The sequence below is a fragment of the Zea mays genome, chromosome 6 (assembly GCF_902167145.1).
Source record: "Zea mays cultivar B73 chromosome 6, Zm-B73-REFERENCE-NAM-5.0, whole genome shotgun sequence".
Taxonomy (NCBI): domain Eukaryota; kingdom Viridiplantae; phylum Streptophyta; class Magnoliopsida; order Poales; family Poaceae; genus Zea; species Zea mays.
Genome location: NC_050101.1, coordinates 110,410,640 through 110,419,389, shown reverse-complemented (window position 1 = coordinate 110,419,389; position 8,750 = coordinate 110,410,640).

Sequence of the window (8,750 nt, the reverse complement as noted above, 5' to 3'; positions counted from 1 at the left end):
GCTCGAAGTGATGTCGGGAGATCACGCCAAGAAGGAGATGGAGACCGGCGAAAAGCCCACTACAAGCCAAGGGAGCACTTCATCGGAAGAGTCCCGCACCAAGAGGAAGGAGAAGAAGAAGGACTCCTCCAAACGGAAGGAGAAAAGATCTTCTTCCTCACACAACAAGGAGAAGAAGGAGAAATCCTCTTCTCACAAGACGCGTCGGAGTGGCGACAAGAAAAAGAGGATGAGGAAAGTGGTCTACTACGAGACCGATTCTTCATCGCCATCCACCTCCGGCTCCGACGCGGCATCCGTCACTTCTAAGCGCCAAGAGCGCAAGAAGTATAGTAAGATCCCCCTACGCTACCCTCGCATTTCTAAACATGCACCTTTACTTTCCGTCCCATTAGGAAAACCACCAACATTTGATGGTGAAGATTATGCTAGGTGGAGTGATTTAATGCGATTTCATCTAACCTCACTCCACAAAAGTATATGGGATGTTGTTGAGTTTGGTGCACAGGTACCATCCGTAGGGGATGAAGACTATGATGAGGATGAGGTGGCCCAAATCGAGCACTTCAACTCTCAAGCGACAACAATACTCCTCGCCTCTCTAAGTAGAGAGGAGTATAACAAAGTGCAAGGGTTGAAGAACGCCAAGGAGGTTTGGGATGTGATCAAAACCGCTCACGAAGGAGATGAGCTCACAAAGATCACCAAGCGGGAGACGATCGAGGGGGAGCTCGGTCGGTTCCGGCTTCGCAAAGGGGAGGAGCCACAACACATGTACAACCGGCTCAAGACCTTGGTGAACCAAGTGCGCAACCTCGGGAGCAAAAAGTGGGATGACCACGAGGTGGTTAAGGTTATTCTAAGATCTCTTATTTTCCTTAACCCCACTCAAGTACAATTAATTCGTGGCAACCCAAGATATACACTAATGACCCACGAGGAAGTAATCGGGAATTTTGTAAGTTTTGAGTGCATGATCGAAGGCTCGAGGAAGATCAACGAGCTTGACGAACCCACCACATCCGAAGCTCAACCCGTCGCATTCAAGGCGACGGAGGAAAAGAAGGAGGAGTCTACATCAAGTAGACAACCAATCGACGCCTCCAAGCTCGACAATGAGGAAATGGCGCTCGTCATCAAGAGCTTCCGCCAAATCCTCAAGCAACGGAAGGGGAAGGATTACAAGTCCCGTTCCAAGAAGGTTTGCTACAAATGTGGTAAGCCCGGTCATTTTATTGCTAAATGTCCTATATCTAGTGACAGTGACCGAGGCGACGACAAGAAGGGGAGAAGAAAGGAGAAGAAGAGATACTACAAGAAGAAGGGCGGCGATGCACATGTTTGTCGCGAGTGGAACTCCGACGAAAGCTCTAGCGACTCCTCCGACGACGAGGACGCCGCCAACATCACCGTCGCCAAGGGACTCCTCTTCCCCAACGTCGGCCACAAATGCCTCATGGCCAAGGACGGCAAAAAGAAGGTTAAATCTAAATCCTCAACTAGATATGACTCTTCTAGTGATGATAATACTAGTGATGAGGAGGATAACTTGCGTACCCTTTTTGCCAATCTTAACATGGAACAAAAGGAAAAATTAAATGAATTGATTAGTGCTATTCATGAAAAGGATGACCTTTTGGATTCCCAAGAGGACCTTCTAATTAAAGAAAACAAGAAACATGTTAAGGTTAAGAATGCTTATGCTCGAGAGTTAGAAAAATGTGAAAAATTGTCTAGTGAGCTAAGCACTTGCCATGAGACCATTAACAACCTTAGAAATGAAAATGCTAGATTAATTAATAAGGTTGATTCTCATGTTTGTAATGTTTTAACTTCCAATCCTAGAGATGATAATGATGATTTACTTGCCAGGATTGATGAGTTAAATGCTTCCCTTGCTAGCCTTAGAATTGAAAATGAAAAATTGCTTGCTAAGGCTAAAGATTTTGATGTTTGCAATGCTACTATTTCCAACCTTAGAACTAAGAACGATATGTTACAAGCTAAGGTTGTAGAATTAAAATCTTGCAAACCCTCTACATCTACTATTGAGCATGTATCTATTTGTACTAGATGTAGAGATGTTGACATTAATGCTATCCATGATCACATGTCCTTAATTAAACAACAAAATGATCATATAGCTAAATTAGATGCTAAAATTGCTGAGCATAACTTAGAAAATGAAAAATTTAAATTTGCTAGAAGTATGCTCTATAATGGGAGACGCCCTGGCATCAAGGATGGCATTGGCTTCCAAAGGGGAGACAATGTCAAACTTAGTGCCCCTCCTAAAAGATTGTCTAATTTTGTTAAGGGCAAGGCTCCCATGCCTCAGGATAACGAGGGTTACATTTTATACCCTGTCGGTTATCCCGAGAGCAAAATTAGGAGAATTCATTCTAGGAAGTCTCACTCTGGCCCTAATCATGTTTTTATGTATAAAGGTGAGACATCTAGCTCTAGGCAACCAACCCGTGCTAAGTTGCCTAGAAAGAAAACTCCTAGTGCATCAAATGATCATAACATTTCATTTAAAACTTTTGATGCAGCTTATGTTTTGACTAACAAATCCGGCAAGGTAGTTGCCAAATATGTTGGGGGCAAGCACAAGGGGTCAAAGACTTGTGTTTGGGTACCCAAAGTTCTTGTGTCTAATGCCAAAGGACCCAAAACCATTTGGGTACCTAAAGTCAAGAACTAAACTTGTTTTGTAGGTTTATGCATCCGGGGGCTCAAGTTGGATACTCGACAGCGGGTGCACAAACCACATGACAGGGGAGAAGAAGATGTTCTCCTCATATGAGAAAAACCAAGATCCCCAACGAGCGATCACATTCGGGGATGGAAACCAAGGTTTGGTCAAAGGTCTTGGTAAAATTGCTATATCTCCTGACCATTCTATTTCCAATGTTTTTCTTGTTGATTCATTAGATTACAATTTGCTTTCTGTATCTCAATTATGCAAAATGGGCTACAACTGTCTTTTCACTGATATAGGTGTCACTGTCTTTAGAAGAAGTGATGATTCAATAGCATTTAAGGGTGTGTTAGAGGGTCAGCTATACTTAATAGATTTTGATAGAGCTGAACTCAACACATGCTTAATTGCTAAGACTAACATGGGTTGGCTCTGGCACCGCCGACTAGCCCATGTTGGGATGAAGAATCTTCACAAGCTTCTAAAGGGAGAGCACATTTTAGGAATAATCAATGTTCATTTTGAGAAAGACAGGATCTGTAGCGCATGCCAAGCAGGAAAGCAAGTTGGTGCCCATCATCCACACAAGAACATCATGACGACCGACAGGCCGCTTGAGCTACTCCACATGGATCTATTCGGCCCGATTGCTTACATAAGCATCGGCGGGAGTAAGTATTGTCTTGTAATAGTGGATGATTATTCTCGCTTCACTTGGTATTCTTTTTGCAGGAAAAATCTCAAACCCAAGAGACCTTAAAGGGATTCTTGAGACGAGCTCAAAATGAGTTCGGCTTGAGGATCAAGAAGATAAGAAGCGACAACGGGACGGAGTTCAAGAACTCTCAAATTGAAGGCTTCCTTGAGGAGGAGGGCATCAAGCATGAGTTCTCTTCTCCCTACACGCCACAACAAAATGGTGTAGTGGAGAGGAAGAATCGAACTCTATTAGACATGGCAAGGACCATGCTTGATGAGTACAAGACTTCGGATCGGTTTTGGGCGGAGGCGGTCAACACCGCTTGCTACGCCATCAACCGGTTATATCTACACCGAATCCTCAAGAAGACATCTTATGAACTCCTAACCGGTAAAAAGCCCAACATTTCATATTTTAGAGTCTTTGGTAGCAAATGCTTTATTCTTGTTAAAAGAGGTAGAAAATCTAAATTTGCTCCTAAGACTGTAGAAGGCTTTTTACTAGGATATGATTCAAACACAAGGGCATATAGAGTCTTTAACAAGTCCTCCGGACAAGTTGAAGTTTCTTGTGACGTTGTGTTTGATGAGACTAACGGCTCTCAAGTAGAGCAAGTTGATCTTGATGAGATAGGTATTGAAGAGGCTCCATGCATCGCACTAAGGAACATGTCCATTGGGGATGTGTGTCCTAAGGAATCCGAAGAGCCTCCAAATGCACAAAATCAACCATCCTCCTCCACGCAAGCATCTCCACCAACTCAAAATGAGGATGAAGCTCAAGTTGATGAAGTAGAAGATCAAGCAAATGAGTCACCTCAAGATGATGGCAATGATCAAGGGGGAGATGCAAATGAGGAAGACAAGAAGGATGAGGAACAAAGGCCGCCACACCCAAGAGTCCACCAAGCAATTCAACGAGATCACCCCGTCGACACCATCCTCGGCGACATTCATAAGGGGGTAACTACTAGATCTCGTGTTGCACATTTTTGTGAGCATTACTCTTTTGTTTCCTCTATTGAGCCACACAGGGTAGAGGAAGCACTCCAAGGTTCGGATTGGGTGGTGGCAATGCAAGAGGAGCTCAACAACTTCACTAGAAATGAGGTATGGCATTTAGTTCCACGTCCTAATCAAAATGTTGTAGGAACCAAATGGGTCTTCCGCAACAAGCAAGATGAGCATGGTGTGGTGACAAGGAACAAAGCTCGACTTGTGGCCAAAGGATACTCCCAAGTCGAAGGTTTGGATTTTGGTGAAACCTATGCACCCGTAGCTAGGCTCGAGTCAATTCGCATATTATTGGCCTATGCTACTTACCATGGCTTTAAGCTATATCAAATGGACGTGAAAAGTGCCTTCCTCAATGGACCAATCAAGGAAGAGGTCTATGTTGAGCAACCTCCCGGCTTTGAAGATAGTGAGTACCCTAACCATGTCTATAGGCTCTCTAAGGCGCTTTATGGGCTCAAGCAAGCCCTAAGAGCATGGTATGAATGCCTTAGGGATTTCCTTATCACTAATGGATTCAAAGTCGGAAAGGCCGATCCTACACTCTTTACTAAAACTCTTGACAATGATTTGTTCGTATGCCAAATTTATGTTGATGATATCATATTTGGGTCTACTAACGAATCTACATGTGAAGAATTTAGTAGGATCATGACACAAAAGTTCGAGATGTCAATGATGGGGGAGTTGAAGTACTTCTTAGGATTTCAAGTGAAGCAACTCCAAGAGGGCACCTTCATTAGCCAAACAAAGTACACTCAAGATATTCTAAGCAAGTTTGGAATGAAGGATGCCAAACCCATCAAGACACCCATGGGAACTAATGGGCATCTCGACCTCGACACGGGAGATAAGTCCGTGGATCAAAAGGTATACCGGTCGATGATAGGTTCATTACTCTACTTATGTGCATCTCGACCGGACATTATGCTTTCTGTTTGCATGTGTGCAAGATTCCAATCCGACCCTAAGGAATCCCACCTTACGGCCGTAAAACGAATCTTGAGATATTTGGCTTATACTCCTAAGTTTGGGCTTTGGTACCCTCAGGGATCCACATTTTATTTGATTGGTTACTCAGATGCCGATTGGGCGGGGTGCAAAATCAATAGGAAGAGGACATCGGGGACTTGCCAGTTCTTGGGAAGATCCTTGGTGTCTTGGGCTTCAAAGAAGCAAAATTCGGTCGCTCTTTCCACCGCCGAAGCCGAGTACATTGCCGCAGGCCATTGTTGCGCGCAACTACTTTGGATGAGGCAAACCCTGTGGGACTACGGTTACAAATTAACCAAAGTCCCTTTGCTATGTGATAATGAGAGTGCAATCAAAATGGCCGACAATCCTGTCGAGCATAGCCGCACTAAACACATAGCCATCCGGTATCATTTTCTTAGGGATCACCAACAAAAGGGGGATATCGAGATTTCTTACATTAACACTAAAGATCAATTAGCCGATATCTTTACCAAGCCTCTTGATGAACAAACTTTTACCAAACTTGGGCATGAGCTCAATATTCTTGATTCGCGAAATTTCTTTTGCTAAGATTGCACACATAGCTCATTTATATACCTTTGATCATGTCTCTTTCATATGCTATGACTAATGTGTTTTCAAGTCTATTTCAAACCAAGTCATAGGTGTATTGAAAGGAAATTGGAGTCTTCGGCGGAAACAAAGGCTTCCACTCCGTAACTCATACTTCGCCGTCACTCCGCGCTTCTCTCCATCTTTTGGGGGAGAAAGCAAAAGGACTTCGTCTTTGGTATAATCTCAACTCATTTGTTTATGACCAAAGGGGAAGAAATTACTTCGAGGGCTCTAATGATTCCGTTTTTGGCGATTCATGCCAAAGGGGGAGAAAGTATGAGCCCAAAGCAAAAGGACCGCACCACCACCAATTTCAAAAACTTCGTGTTTCAAAGAATATTTTCAATTGGTATCCTATTGTGTTCAAAAGGGGGAGAAAATAGTATTTCAAAAATGATATATCAAAACCCTCTTGAACACTAAGAGGAGGATCTCATTTAGGGGGAGTTTTGTTTAGTCAAAGGAAAAGCATTTGAAACAGAGGGAGAAAATTTCAAAACTTTAAAATGCTTTGCAAAATCCTATTCATTTACCTTTTGACTATTTGCAAAAGAACTTTGAAAAGGATTTACAAAAGAGTTTGCAAAAACAAAACATGTGGTGCAAGCGTGGTCCAAAATGTTATATAAGAAAGAAACAATCCATGCATATCTTGTAAGTATTTATATTGGCTCAATTCCAAGCAACCTTTGCACTTACATTATGCAAACTAGTTCAATTATGCACTTCTATATTTGCTTTGGTTTGTGTTGGCATCAATCACCAAAAAGGGGGAGATTGAAAGGGAATTAGGCTTACACCTAGTTCCTAAATAATTTTGGTGGTTGAATTGCCCAACACAAATAATTGGACTAACTAGTTTGCTCTAGTGTATAAGTTATACAGGTGTAAAAGGTTCACACTTAGCCAATAAAAAGATCAAATATTGGATTCAACAAAGGAGCAAAGGGGCAACCGAAGGCACCTCTGGTCTGGCGCACCGGACTGTCCGGTGTGCCACCGGACAGTGTCCGGTGCACCAGAGGACTCCAACTCGAACTCGTCGCCTTCGGGCATTTCCAGAGGCACTCGCGCTATAATTCACCGGACTGTCCGGTGTACACCGGACAGTGTCCGGTGCGCCAAGGAGAAGCGGCCTCAGGAACTCGCCAGCTTCGGGAATCTCCAACGGCTACTCCGCTATAATTCACCGGACATGTCCGGTGTGCACCGGACTGTCCGGTGCAACTCCGGAGCAACGGGTATCTCGGCGCCAACGGCTACCTGCGACGCATTAAATGCGCGCACAGCGCGCGCAGAAGTCAGGCGTGCCCATACTGGCACACCGGACAATGAACAGTACATGTCCGGTGTGCACCGGACATCCAGGCGGGCCCACAAGACAGAAGCTCCAACGGTCGGAATCCAACGGAACTGGTGACGTGGCTGGGGCACCAGACATGTCCGGTGTGCACCGGACTGTCCGGTGCGCCATCGAACAGACAGCTCCACCAACGGTCAAGTTTGGTGGTTGGGGCTATAAATACCCCAACCACCCCACCATTCATGGTATCCAAGTTTCCCATTTCTCAACCACTTACAAGAGCTAGGCATTCAATTCTAGACACATACAAAGAGATCAAATCCTCTCCAATTCCACACAAGGCTTTAGTGATTAGCGAGAGAGATTTGCCGTATTCTTTTGAGCTCTTGCGCTTGGATTGCTTTCTTTTCTTTCTCACTCGTTCTTGTGATCAAAACACAATTGTAACCAAGGCAAGAGGCACCAATTGTGTGGTGGCCCTTGCGGGGAAGTTTTGTTCCCATTTGATTGAGAAGAAGAAAAGCTCACTCGGTCCGAGGGACCGTTTGAGAGAGGGAAGGGTTGAAAGAGACCCGGCCTTTGTGGCCTCCTCAACGGGGAGTAGGTTTGCGAGAACTGAACCTCGGTAAAACAAATCCGCGTGTCACACTCTTCATTTGCTTGCGATTTGTTTTGCGCCCTCTCTCGCGGACTCGATTTTATTTCTAACGCTAACCCGACTTGATGTTGTATTTATATTTGTAAAATTCAGTTTCGCCCTATTCACCCCCCCTCTAGGCGACTATCAGCACCGAACAATGAACAATAACTGTCTGGTGTGCATCGGACCGTCCGGTGTAGGATCGTACAGTCTGAGCAAAGAGGCCCGCTACACCATATTTGATCAAGAAGAAAAAGAATGGAAAGGTGATAGCAATCAAGGCCAACAAGCAAGCTAACAAAGGAAAGGGAGCCAAACACATCTGGGTGCCAAAGGAAATTATTTCAACCATGAAAAGCACTAAAAAGGTTTGAATCCCAAGAGGGAAGTGAGAAGTCCGAAGGACTTCGGGGAATTTGGAGACTTGGTAAAATTGGGATGTATATCATGGGATGCATCATATTGGATTTTATTGCCAAGTGGGTTAGTGAATACTTTGGACCCGAATTCCCCACCCATGACTAAGGTAACTAGATTTATTTTCTTGTTTTTAGATATGTGTATCTATTGTCATGTATCTAGTTTTTACCTTACATGCATAGTTTTACATGTAGTATATACTTCTGATTAGAATTGCATGCATACTAGGACAATCATATGGTAGGAATGCTCGTTTTCAATTCATATTTTTGAGCAAACCTACATGGTTTAAAATTTTTAGTTAAGCACGACACATAGCTTATTTGACATTCCTAAGTAAATGATACCCACCTCCAATTGGTATCTTCATATGGTATATCCTA